Here is a 14,846-nt window from a genome sequence, read left to right as displayed (position 1 = left end):
CATGCTGTCGATGAGTGTTGGCAATTTGGGTGGGAAATTTCGAAATATCGACAAACAAAGTTGCGACAAGCGTGCTGTCGGGCAGAACATGGACGTTCCCATGCTGGGGTGGTGGTGACGTTAATGTCAAAACCAGCCGTAAAAGGCAGAAAACTCGTCCGAAACACCTCGGCTATGGACCCAAAGCTAGCCTAACAGAACAAACGAAGTTTTATAGCCTGTGCGCCGCTTCTTTCGGGAATTTTGTGCACTAACAGCATAAGGCACGATTGAAAATCGATGAATTCCTTAGACTAGTAGCGACCATGGAGCTAGAAACTAGCTCCATGTAGCGACCAACTCTCTTTTATTAGGCGAAAAAAGTAACCGGCGAGATTAACTCTTTGACGCCGTACAGTCATTCTAGTCATGAGCTTGGTTGCTACCGTATACCAGAAAACAACCGACTTTGACGTCAAAGGCCTGTTGCTGGTACGTACTTTGAGACAGAAAATAACGATATGTTACCGGTAGATATGGAGTTAATAGCGAGTGCAGAGAAATGAAGGTGACTAGTTTAAAAAATTTACAGTGCTGGCCAAAATTCTCCAGTGCATGCTGCTGCTAATGTATCACCATTGTGCCTTGAATCACGACGCGGTTTGTAAATTATACTTGGTATACACTCCCAGAAAACGACGACGTGAAACATACATCTATATAATTTTGATGAAAAACTCATGAAACGGCCTCTCCGGTGATCTCTTTCTGCTTGGTGGGTCGATACTTTCTGGGTGGCATTTGTTACATGGAGCAGGACCATGTATGCTTAGTTATGTTAGAATTTGGCGCTTGGCAACGAAAAGCATGCGCGTTTCCAGCGTTCCTTTCGATCTAACTTCCCGTTTATTTTTGAATAATGAGCAGTGTTTGTTTGCGCATATCATGAATATATAAGCGTCCACTAGGTTTACGGACGTCCTCGGGACATGTTTCCCAAGATCTTCATACCTTCTCCTTTTTCATTAACATCACTATCTTTCCGATGTTGACCAACCTCTGATAAGTCCACGGATTAGCATAATTAGTTGTGTTGACTAATTAATTACAGCATGTGTGTATGAGAGATATACGTCCTTGTAATGGAGTGTAAAATAAATAAAGAGTCACAGAGGCTAGATTAGGTTATATAACCATTTATTTTATTTACTCCGATCAGTCAGAGCATGAAGAAAGGAAAGAAAATGATAGAGAAAACAGTGTGAAAAACTCAGTAAATTTTTTGGGTAGCCTTTGGTATGAGCCATAAATAATTGTTGTTTTTACTTTCATCGTTCTCTCTAAAAAAGCGGAGAATCCGACATATAGGCCCTATACTTATTTTTCATGTTAATGAAAGAAAGATGGTGTCATTTAAATTTGAGATCAACGCTATTTATTGTGAGTTAATTCCTTGATATTTATTTGCCCACAGAGTTGAAGCAATTCCATCTCTTCTGTTAAATTGAAAACGTCACGAAATTCTATTGCGCACAATTAAAGCTTATCAATCTACGCATGGTTCTCCCTATCCCTGCTAAAGGCCTATCAATGTGCTGACCTGACGTAAAATTCTGGTTTAGATATTAACCAGTGACTTTCATGACAATGGCTTGAAAACAGGCCGATTAATTCCAGGTGCTTGAATGGTTTAAACTTAACCATGCCCACAAAGTTGCCCCTTGTGGCTGGCTGAAAGATGAGCCAATGAATTTGTCGGTATATAAAACAAACCAACGATGCCAGTGGCCCGAATTTAAACCGATAAATTATATTGTGAAGGGCTTAACATGATGCAACTCGGCTTAAATTTATCCCATGACGGGCTTGATAATAAGCTGAAAATGTATTGGTATGAATACACGCCTTTCATACTCTGTGTGGCTGATTGACTTCACCCCCCTTAAAATCTTTGTCATTACGGGAAAGCTCCATTAATCTAGGAATACCCTACTTCCCTAATTACCTATCAGAGGATCAATTTCATAAATCTCCCTTTTATACAATGGCACCAGCTGGATAAGATAAACATAACAACGTAACATTCACACCTTGGGGATAAAAAGTCTTCTTTTGTCACCCGAGTTGGTCAGGCAAGGACCCGGTTTCAGGTACCATGCAAGTTAATGCAGTCTTTCCCTAATGGGATTTAGGGCAAACCGAAATATTTCAAACATATACACACTGGTTCACAGGCAAGCCCACCTACAAACCAAGTGGTTATATTTCAGCAGACGAATTTGCAGTGTACGACCACTACACAAAAGAGTGGAGAGACCGTGGCGTACAGACCTTGCTATATTGGCGACTGCTGATTGACTGCTACTAAAACTCATATTTTACTAGCATAACTCCTACATTCGGCCCGTACTTATGACATACTGCAGCTGTATACTTCATACCTCATCTCATCTCAGCCAACGAGAAAGAAAGAGACGTTGTCTGTGTATTCGACTCGAGGGCATTGCATCCACATGTAGCGTTACTAATCACAATCGTACGATCAAATGTTTTGAATCACACAAGGCCCTTGGCAGAAGAAATACTCCAAGTGAAGGTATAAAGTTATTTTCTAAGTAATAAATAAAAAAATACTAATTAAAAATCTGTGGATGACGCCGATTTCTTACACTGGTGATAATATTAATGAGGGGGCAAGGTTCTTCGGACTCAGTAATTGCTTGACTAAACTACGTAAAGGGTGAGACGAAGCTCATGACTGTGTATTTACTGCCTAGTCAGTAAATAACGGTGACTTCACCATAATTTTGAATCAAACGGACGGCAGCGGATCACTTGCTTTGCCTATCTACCTTGGCGAAAGGTTAGATCAATTAATTGCTAAATAATGCAATCAAGAATTGCACAATTTATTAAAACAACATTTGATTGACATTATGGATTTATGAAGCACAAAAACGTGTCGAAATTATTAACGTTCCTCTGTAGGTGATTCGCGTGCTTTTCGAGAGCTCTCTTTCACGTTTTTACCTCATGGTTTATGCTGGCATAAACAATTCCGGCGGTACCAATTGATTTGGAAAGTATCATAAGCTAAAAACACAGTGACAGTGACTGTCACCGAAGGAAGACCATTTTTACGAAAAAGAAAGGATGCGAGTTGTCGTTGAAAGGCGACAAATAGCAATATCCCCATCCTATTTTACTGCAGACGTGCTTGTGTGAAACACTGCCGTTCTGAAGATACCAAGGTTTTATTCAATCAGAAGGCATTCATGACGCACTGTCGTAGTGGGATTCAAACTTATGGGTTTAAATCCCCATCCCTGCTCCACAGCTGCATCTTTTTGATGTGTACACATGGGTAAAATAATCTTTATTCCCAAGTTTCTGCAAAAGAAATTCAGCATTGTTCGAAAGTGAAACTTGTATCATGACACACCACAATAATATCAATAGATCGTTAAGAAAAGGGAGTAATGATTTGGTCATGTGATCATAGCCTAGCAGTTCCAGAAAATTATCTGGAATATTTGTTGCGTCCATTTTCTCGTAATCCCATGGAAATCTGAAAAGTTAAATAAATAATATGCGTAGTTGTCGTTCTTGGGCCAAGGTTATTGTGAACAGCAGAACAAGCGTTTGCTTCATCGCTTTCTGAAACTCCACCGTGTTGAAAATAATCTGCCGTGGCGTAACCAACACTGATGTCAAAACGTTGAAATACATTGCCCATTGACCATAGATAGTGGACCGTGTGCAGCGTTAGAATATCAGAAACTAAAATCTTCCAGGGAATACCAAATGTTACTTCACTACACTGCAAGTTATTGATGACATGCTCGGAGAAGTGTTTTGGCATACGGCCACGCCCCCCCCCCCCTTTGTGGAGGGATATATCAAAGCAGAATAAGGTCGATCGACACTATTTTGCAACAGTAAATTGAGCACCTGCACACGTCACTGAGATGAAAACCTGGCTTTTTGTAGTATTTTCAGGTTGGGAAGTATGCCTTTACGACAAGTGCAGTTTGGATATAAATAATTTGGTAAAAGTCAGTTGAAATATTCCGTGTAGTTTTTTTCCTGAGGCATTGTTTGATGCGGACCATCGGTAGAGCAGTCAGTCAAAATAGTCCCAATCTTATCCACCGTGGAGCTAGAAACGTTTTTAGCTCCATGCTTACACCGATACGTTGTACCAATGTACATGGCGTTGATTCACGTCTAAGTACACATGCTAGAGTGCTAATGCACTCTTGCATTGCGAAATCGAAACCGGTAGCGATCTTTTCACTGTAACAGTCCCTCCACCAAGCAAGGGATTGTGGTCAACCCATGAAGGTAAGGTCACCCACAGTCCGTATGATGAGGCCATCATAGACCGCATTGGCAAAATGATGGCCAAAAAATTCAACATCGATATTTCCCTCATTACCCAATACTGTGAGCAATCTAACTCCATTTTCACTTCGCCGCGAAAAACATACATGTGGTGTTTTCGCATCAAATTAACAGGCGTTAATAGGTGTACAAGCTAGCATGTGCGAAGTTGTAATGAGTGCCTAATGTTCGCTGTTCGAAAGCTGAATTTAGGTAGGCCACTGGAATTCGAACTTTCACTCTTTTGATGACATGTTTTTATCGATGTCTCGCGATCCGCGCACAGTCGCTACGTCTAATGTCGACTGTTGGCGTTAAAAATGTGTTTTATAAATGTTACCAAGTGGGAGTGCGTTTTTAAGATTAAGGTGATTTAAATTTCTCTCTATATTTACCATACCTTTGTAGCTAAATTAGGCTGCCAATTTTACTAGAAATCAAAATTCGTTAAATAACATAATGTCGCTAAATCAAAGTGTGTTTTCAATATAACATGTTGGTGAAGGTTTTCGGTAACTCTCTATTTGGAATAGGTAGTGGTCCTAAATGGTGGTCAGGTTGTTTACTCCTGTTCTAACGCAACGTCATCAATGCGTAGTATCGGCACAGTCTCTACGTCACCATTTTTGGTTTCCAAGAAAACATGCATGATTTTGTTGTACTTCGGCACTGACGCTGCCAACATTACAACCCAACTACAATATGGTTGGGGTAATGCGTCCCCCGTGATATAATTAGCGAGTCCAGGTTGGTCTGCCTAACAGCTTCCACCCCTGCAAAAGTGTGAATCCACCTGCTTCTGGGAAATTGTGTTACCTCGTACTCCAGATATAACAAGAGCCGTACATCGCATCGCAAATAAACTGTACCTTACGAGAGTTGTACCCTTCCAACGTTTAAGAATTTATTTAGATATATCCTACAAGTCATAAATAGTTTCATTAGAGACAGGATCCTAGCAAATTTGAGTTATTTCTTGATATAAGAAATAAAACCTCTTGAACGAAACTGGGATTTAAAAGTCAAAGGGGCGTCTGTACCAACAGTAGCCAGACCAACGATTTCATACCTGATTAAATGCACTTTCGTCGTCATTATAAAGTTACTCTAGCTGTTACTTGTCCCCCGTGCAATTTATAAACAAGCTTGTTTATTTACAAACGCAAAGTCTTTATTGGATAGCAAACATTGTCTACTTTTCTGTATTTTTTCACTGTAATGAGATCTAGTAACAGAGTTTGTGCTAAGAGTTTTTCTCATGTACACTTAACTGGTGTGCAAAGATTTGTATTACGTATACTCTAATTTGCAAAGATATACGTTACGCATATCAACGTATTGAAATGTTCCATATACAAAGATATACCTTACGTATACAATTAATATTGTGTTCAATATACGTCAATATAGTACGTAAACATGTAAAATGTACGTAAAATGTTTAGAGGGTACCTTTGACGTTACCGCTTGGTTCATTAGTGAAATCGACTGCCGTAAAGGAGTGTTTCACTGCAAAGTGTAAAGGCACGACTTGTTTTTGCGATAAGTACCGCCACCAGCGGTGAAATTTCGAATGGAAAGTTTGTGTTCTTTAAAAAAGAAATCTTCAAAAACTGCGCACGGACGCAAAGCAAAGGATTTGCTGACATTTGCCATATTTTTTTATTATACAAATAGAGCAAATTATCAAGGTTACAAGTCTCGATAACTGTTGCACAATTGTCTGGGATAAGGTAATACATTACTTTCACAGGTTTCAAGACACAATTTATCATTCCAGTATTTGTATTCATTTAGTGAATTTCGCTATCATTGTCACAGGTGCCGCTCTGATAGCGTGTAGGATACTTCGAGCCATGTCTGTCTATGCAATGGAAAAACAACACCTTATCTTGCAGACGGACCTCATGGAACATGCTCAGTACGTTGTCTTTAAAATCTGGGTTCAATTCTTTCTGTCAATATTCACAGTTTTCTCAGATTAGAAACACAAAACATTTGCATAATGAAGGGATTTCTGTAAATGATTTTCGTAATGAGATCAATATTTTTAATGATAAAGTTTCGTTTTTTAAGATACTGTTATACTATAAAAACTGAGCGATGACTAATTTTTTAAAAAAGCAATAATCTTCAATCTATTGAAGTACAATACTTATCGCTTATTTCTACTGTTTATTTAGAGAATATGAACATCTTGCCATTGGCATACTTGAGAACGTTCATGAGGCTGACACCAGTGTTCTCATGTACTTTTGCTGCGCGCTCTGCCTGCATGGGGCAGACAACATGCTTGTCCATTGCATATACAACGGAAAACATGGAGTTTATAAAACACGATATTTGCCAGGGCGTAATTGACAGAGGCTGGAAGGGTAAATTGTCGTTATTTTCAAAGAAACATTGGCTAACCGTAAGTATACCAGGCATATAATTTACTGATAAGTGTAACCATTTTCCCATGTTTTAACACTTGAACAAAAATGTTATCGTACTTTACATCTACAACAGTTATACTTCACGAAATAGCCAGCTGTAAATGAGTTTATTGATATCTTTACAAGCATTTCCCGCAATAAGCCTGAAGGGCATGTTTCTTTCTCTACAAATATGAAAAATTAAGACTGTTAGGCTCTGGTAAGTTAAAAGCGTAAATCTCGTTTGATCATCACACTTTGAAAAATGACATATAGTAGAGCAGATAAGTGTCATATTTTGGCAAAATATTTCATTTTATGATACAAGCATGAAACTATGCAGGACCAATAATTGAATATCACCTAGTACAAAAACAACGCTAGCCACCAACAAATTAAAGATAGCGGCCGTATGGCAGCCATTTTCCAATATGGAAGACGAAAAATAGTTTCAGCAAGAACAAGAGCTTGACAATGACACAGTCCCCACTTGATAATGCGTACTTTAATTACAAGTCCTCTGAGACAAAAGAGTCCTTCCCATTCATTAGGTCTATGATTAAAAATACTGCGATACAGATGGGGCTTAATGGCCAAAAATGAGTTCTATTCTACTGAAGACATAAAAACAAGAATGTAAGCCGCCATACTAATTACAAAAGGTCATTAAAATGAATCAATTTGTACGTGATCGACAGGATGCTGCCAAAAAATTTTGCATCATATCCTAACACTGACAGATTATCACCGATACCATATTTCATAAAGTTAGATGCAGTACTTTAGACATTCACCCTAAACACAAAAATCAACTATGTAAATCAAAATTTGCAATTAATTTATATATAATATATATATATATATATATATATATATATATATATATATATATATATATATATTATATATATATAATATATGATACCACTAAGTGTCATTGATTTGTAGTTACAACACTATGAGATCAAAATATGTACCAAGTTTCATCAACTTTAGCGCAGTAGTTGTGGATTTATCACTCTAATTAGGAATGTTTATTACATATGCAACTTAAAATTAAGTAACTTGACAGTGATAAATGTCTTTTTCACTGTTAAAGCAATGTGAGCTTAAAATCTGTACTAAGTTTCATTAAATGTGATGTAGTATTTCTTGACATATCAGACTAATTACGAAAATGAAAAAAATGACATGATACTGCTACATGCGGTTAAACAAATTGATGTGCATATGTATGACATAGGTCAATGTCCTCGTGCCAACTTTAAATGATACTGGTGGAAATATGTCTGAGTTATAGCTATGTACATGAAAAAATCGTAACAAAATGGCCACCAGGCAGACATTATATTGCAATGGACTGTTAAACCAATAGATATGCATATTTATGACATGATCGGTCTATGCCCTTGTACCAACTTTGAAAACAATCAGTTGATGCATATCCAAATTAAGGCTCAGGACGTGACAAAATCATAACAAAGGGCCACAAGGCAGCCATATTGCATCGGATTGTGAAACAAATTGACACGCATATTTATGACTAAGGTCAATGTCCTTGTGCCAACTTTGAATAGAAATCAAATGATACATGTCTAAGTTATGGCTAAGGACATGAAAAAATTGGAACAAAATGGCCGCTATGCGGCCATATTGGATCATATGCATATGTGTGATACAGGTCAATTTCCTTGTACCAACTTTGAATAAATCGGTTGAAATGTGCCTGAGTTATATCTCCGTACATGGGAAATCTTAACAAAATGGCCGCGCGGAGGCCATATGGGATCGTATCACAAAAGAAATCAACGTGGATATGCATGACATTAGTCAATGACTTTGTACCAACTTTGAATAAAATCGGTTGAAAGGTGCCTGAGTTATGACTAAGGACATGAAAAAATGTAACAAAATGGCCGCCATGCGGCCATATTGGATCATATCGTGAAACAAATTGACATGCATATATATATATATATATATATATATATATATATATATATATATATATATATATATATATATATATATATATATATATATATATATATATATATATATATATGTATATATATATATATATGATACAGGTCAATGTCCTTTTAGCAACTTTCAATAAAATCGGTTGAGATGTGCCTGAGTTATGGCTCTGTACATGAAAAAATCGTAACAAAATTGCAGCACGGATATTGGATCGTATCACAAAAAAAATCGGCGTGCATATATATGACATATGAAGTAAGGCTGCGTTCATAAAAAACGGTGAGGGGCCTGGAGGAATTCAGGGCGGATTCGAAAATGTTTAGGGTAGTAGAGGGGGACTTGAAAATTTTGCCCTACCTGTAGAAAGACTTGAAAATGTTTGGTAGTCTTTTGTGTTTTACATTTTCCAATTCCAAGTTTTTGTAGGTAATTCAATGAAAAATGAATACCATTTTTATTTCATCAAAATTTTGTAATGTTGGCAATAATTTAACAACACTACAACCATTTGTCACATTTCATGACTTTTATCTCGAAAACTCTTAACGTGTGATCTGTCGTTAAAAAACAACTTTACCTACCAGGGTAACAGGGAGAAGCTGCAACAGGTAATAATTTCTGCAATATTTCTATGATATATAAAGACTACAGTTTCTTGCTATCTCCCTACATCACGCTCAAACACACAATATTCAGTTTTTCGACAGAGCCTGTATATATAAATATAAATATGCCTTCGGTGATAATTTAATTAGAGTCCAGACTGACAGTCAGTTGTCAGCGATACAAATGCATGGTACACATACATAGGCTTTGATAGCAAGCTTAATACTAGATAATTCAACATGCTGTAGGGAGTAGAACAAGAACGCAGTTGTAAGACTGAATAACAATATTGCCAAATTATCAGCTTCTGCCTATGGGTAGTGTCACTATCATTAATGCTCTGCACTGCAGTGTCACTGTCACTACATACCTGAACAGTTGTAGAGATAGCTCTGACAATGATGTACACGGTAGATGAAGAAGAATTCGGGTCAAATGACGCTCATGACAGTGAAACATAATTGTACACAAGATCAAGCTAGAGGGCAACACATGCAAGAACACAGAAATTTTTGAATTCTTGCATATGAAAATAATCAAATATTAAAGAAAAAAAGATGGGGCCACCATGCTTGATTTTCTAAATTTTCACATTCTTGTTATAAAATGATACAGAAGTAAAACTTTGAACAGTAACGACTAAATGAAAAAAATGTTACCAAATGGAAATATTTATTTTTTAACACAAATTTGCAATTATTACAACCTCGATTGATTTCTTAAAAACTTGGTACAAGGATTTAATCCTTCTACCAAGTTTTAATGAAATCACTCGAGGCATCTCTGTCATGAGATATCTACGTGAACGGACGGACGGACGGACGCCAAGACGAACGCACGCACGCACGCACGCACGCACATTGCCGATTAAAGAGGTTTCTGTGTCGAAATGTATGTTTTGTCTGCCTAAAGCTTTTTTGAAGGTTTTAAGCCATATTTTGTAATTTCGTCCATCCAGGATGGTGGCTGTATGGCAGCCATTTTCCAATATGGCTTCCGTGCAAATCCATACACTATATGTTTAGGCACAGAATGCACAAATCATTATCCATTGAAATGGTTATTGTGTCAAATTGTATGTTTTTTTGTGGCTGAGACTACTTGCAAGCTTTAAAGGAATAATTTCTTATTTCAACTGCGGGCTTCCAAGGAAAAATATACAGTATTATGGCATAAAACCATGTGAAATTTTATATGATTGAGACTGTTCTTGCAGGTTTAAAATGCATATTTTATTATTTCATCCAATATGACCCAATATGACAGTTGTATTGTGGCCTTTTCTCAATATAGCTTCAAAGTAAATGCCAATATTGTACGGAATAAAATGCTAAATTCATTATCAATTTAAATGACGTTTGTGTCAAATTGTGTCGTTATAAGAGACTGAAACTGTTCTTGCTGTTTTAAAGGTATAGTTTGTAGTGATGTTCATTTCTATTTATAAAACGTACAAATGTACGTACACACTTTCAAAAAGCTCATCTGTGTACTTTTTCACACCGAATACTAAACTTTATTTTGTCAACATTAAAATTATGTTATTGGTTTACTTAAGAAGAACTTCAAAGTACTGTGCAAACCAGACCACTCCAATATCTACCACACCTACTGGCATATTCCCTATTACTGTCACATTTCTCAAATCTTGACTGTTTCAGCAATAGGAATCGAGCTGTCTTATAGACTTACCAAGTGTCACCTTAGTATTCCCATCCCCAGTCTCTTGCTGTATGTCTGTGGAGCACATTAAATAGTTCCTGTCCCTATACCTGACCTGCCTAATATGCATCATGTTTAGCATGTTGTATAACAGTCGACTGGTTTGAAGGAATTAAATTTTATTATCGTCGCTTCTTGCAAATAGATCCAATTATGCATCATTCATATGTATAGCTGTGCTCAATTTATTTTACATATATTCAGCAAACTTTTCTAAAACCGCGTTCATCATTGACTTATGCCGATTGTTGAGTGAGTGTTCCAAAGGTGTCAGAGATATCCTCAAAGACATTCCATCTGTACCATGCAGATTTCTTTCCATTCCCCTTGAAAGTAGATACAGTATGAAAACAGGAAATGAAAGAACTTGACATATAGTTTTCTATCTTTTTAGTGATTGTCATAGATCAATGTGATTTCTTGACATCGGGAAACACGGTAAGACGCTGGTGAATCGATAGCGTTTGACTCTCATTATGTAATCTGGGTCCCCGGAAAATGGTTTTATATCTGTGTGATTCGTCTTAATAGTGTTACAGGATTAGAGCGGGTTCCTTTCATCAGTTCGCTCAAAGGTTTTTGTAATCTCACATGTTTAGTTTGACATTGACGACTGTTTTGTTGCTCAGACCATTCATGTAAACTGCTTTCGTGTTTTATTATGGTCGAACGATGAGTTTTTTATGATAGGTTTATGATAGGTTTTCTGGAAAATTGTGGCAAGTTTTTGATTGTCCGATTTTCCAGTTTCTTATGAAACATTGTTTGATAAGGATGCTTTTATGATTTTACATAGATAAGTATAGTCGTTACATCTTAATAATTAAGTTTGTCAATGAGGTATAGCTAAAATATAGACCAAACGGCACCAAGCGAAAAACTATAGAAAAGGAGCTTTTAAGAAATTTCATGAAATATGCAAAACGCAAGGTTAGTTAGCTTTCAAAGGCAAGAGACAATAATTTTCTCTTCTCTAAAAAGGGGACTTTCTTACATGGAAGGTTTATTACATATTTAGGTATCCCAAAATAGATCGTTAATTACATATTGAGTTTACCCAAAAATATTATGTGGGGCACATATTTGGAGAGAATACCAAAAATAGATAAATGAAAATATCTTTCTATCCCATAAAGTAAGCCTTATAAACGAAAGGCCAGTATTATCATTCAATCGAAGTTGGTCACTTCAGCCTTTCAGAGCTATCATGTATAGTTTCTTCTGTTTATTAATCTATTGAACGTTTATGTCTGGATAATCTTCCCGTTTATTTGCCCATAATGTTGTGATATTACACAGCATATTAATATATCGGTAGTCGCTTTCATATTTACCATAAATTGTGTTTGGTTTTATGAATGTTGACAGCCATAAGCGTTCCGCATGTAAACAAACAAGTAAAAAATTTGAACCATTGCTGTCATTTTCTGATTGTTGTAAGGTCAGGAACTAGCAATATTGGTGAAACTTTTCTTTCCGTCATGAAATTATTGCTAAATGATTATAAGAAATGTGTGTGTTTTCAGGTATTTTCCGCTGTATGAAAATTAAGGAACAATTAAAATTAAAATTTAAATGCTCGACGACGGCTTAATTAGGAAACCTGGCCGTTCTTAGCTTTTTTGCAAGTTTACTGAACTCAATAATTGTCGCCACTTTTATCTAAAGTTTTGAAGTGTTTTGGCTACACAGGGACGTGTTGATGGTTGTTAGGCATTTTTTGTATTATTTTGCTTAGTATTATATCCCAAGTTTAGTTTTATTACATATTGGGTTAAGTGTTATTACATATTGGGTTAGTATTACATATTGGGTTAAGTGTTATTACATATTGGGTTAGTATTACATATTGGGTTAATTATAACATATTGGGGTGATACAACGCTTATGTCTATGACTACGTTTTCTACAGACGGAAGACTCAAACAGGCCCATCACATTCACTTCAGAACAACCAGGACTTGAGAGATTGCCAATATCTTTGATGTTGTCATTACAACCATAAGGCATTGCGGTACCTAACTGTCTAATTCAGTGGTATTCTTTCTATCTACGGAATGGCGAACTAAGTGTTGGGCTGTTGGTTGGATGGTATATTTTCAAGAATACGGACACACATAGACAAAGTGGAGTGGTCGTCCTGGTTAAAATGCTTATAAAGTTGCACATCCAAAGATCGATTCACTCCACATGAACATTTCATAAAAAACAATAGTCCAAAGACAATCAACATATGTAAAAACATAAAAGGCTTCTTTAATAGGTTGTTATCAATAAAAATGCAGAAACCCTATTCTTATAATATTAACGTGATATACATGTACACAAATGTGCCACAAAATGAAGCCATAAACGCAGTTATGGTGGCGATGGACTCTAAAATTGCACCACCCGATACAAATGATGTGAAAACAAAACAAACATATGTGAAAGCCGTACTGTCGATTGTTCTAAAAACAATGTATTTGAATTCAACGGAGAATACTATAAACAAATAAGTGGAAGCAAAATGGGCTCACCAGCCTCACCAGAAATAACTGACATAACGTGCCATGCAATGGAGAAAATTATATTCAATCTCCAGTGGGATCAAATATTCCCGTGTTAACGTTTGAGAGACGCCATTTTCGCTGTGTACTCAGGAATAGAACTTGAACTTCTAAGATTGTCGAGGAGTGCAACAACCATTGCCCTACAATCAAACCAAGTTTGAACATACTGTCGAAAAAATCTAAAAAAGTTCTACCACCAAAACAACACTTTTCAAAGCCTTTACTAAAGGTTCATACTTATGATACGCTTACACATGAAACAACAACAACATGGACTTCATAAAAGGGGCAATATCTTCAATCGAAAACTTCAATAAAAAGGTTACAGCAAATAGATCTTGTTTCAGAAAATAAGTTAACAAAACACCAGCAAAACCTCATTGACAAAGAGAAGAATAATGAAATAACAAAACCAAGCCGCACAACGACCTTTAATCCAATCATTAAAACCATTAATACAAAAATTTTAAAAAATGTGGGTGATCAAACATCGGCCACAGTTTTCTAGAAAAAAATCTATTATAGCATACAAAAGGAATGAAAGCATAAAACATCTTGAGTCTCCTTCAATCAAAATAAAAACGAGCTCAGAATAATTTAAACGATTGTCGTGAGCAACAAACCAAGCAACAGTCAGACCACAACATATATTTTAGATTTTAGCTCATCTTTTTATAAACAATGGCTAATGTCAAACTTACCATGTGGGAATATACAAACCATTCAAGCGACCGGTGAAAAGATTTAAATTTGGTCTCAAAATATCCTTGAGACAAATCACAAAAGCCTAAACCATTTTCGTTGGGATCCGGATTACATGACGCGGGTCAAAGCAATTTAATTCATGAAACAACATTGATCTACTCACAATATCGTATCGCTAACAAAGGTAGCCATGTCATCCTTTGTTTGGCTCTGCCGGGTTTTTCTCAGATCTTGTCAATTGAAGTGTGACAAACTTGCGGATAATAGCTGGGGCCTGTTAATTTGCATTTTATTTGTTCCCCATCTCTTTATGTAAACTAAATACATATAGAGTTCAGGTGTGTCGTAAAAATGCCAAATATATCAAAAAGTGGTCAGGCAGTTAAGATCTTTTATTGCAAGTATTAATTTTAGTTTATTAATACATTAAATGTACGTTTTTTTGCTGCAGTTCCTTTTTCCGGAAGTCGATTTGGCGGCCATCTTAAAAAATGGCCGC

The sequence above is a fragment of the Ptychodera flava genome, chromosome 3, assembly GCF_041260155.1.
Source record: "Ptychodera flava strain L36383 chromosome 3, AS_Pfla_20210202, whole genome shotgun sequence".
NCBI classification, from domain to species: domain Eukaryota; kingdom Metazoa; phylum Hemichordata; class Enteropneusta; family Ptychoderidae; genus Ptychodera; species Ptychodera flava.
This window is presented reverse-complemented; position numbering follows the sequence as displayed.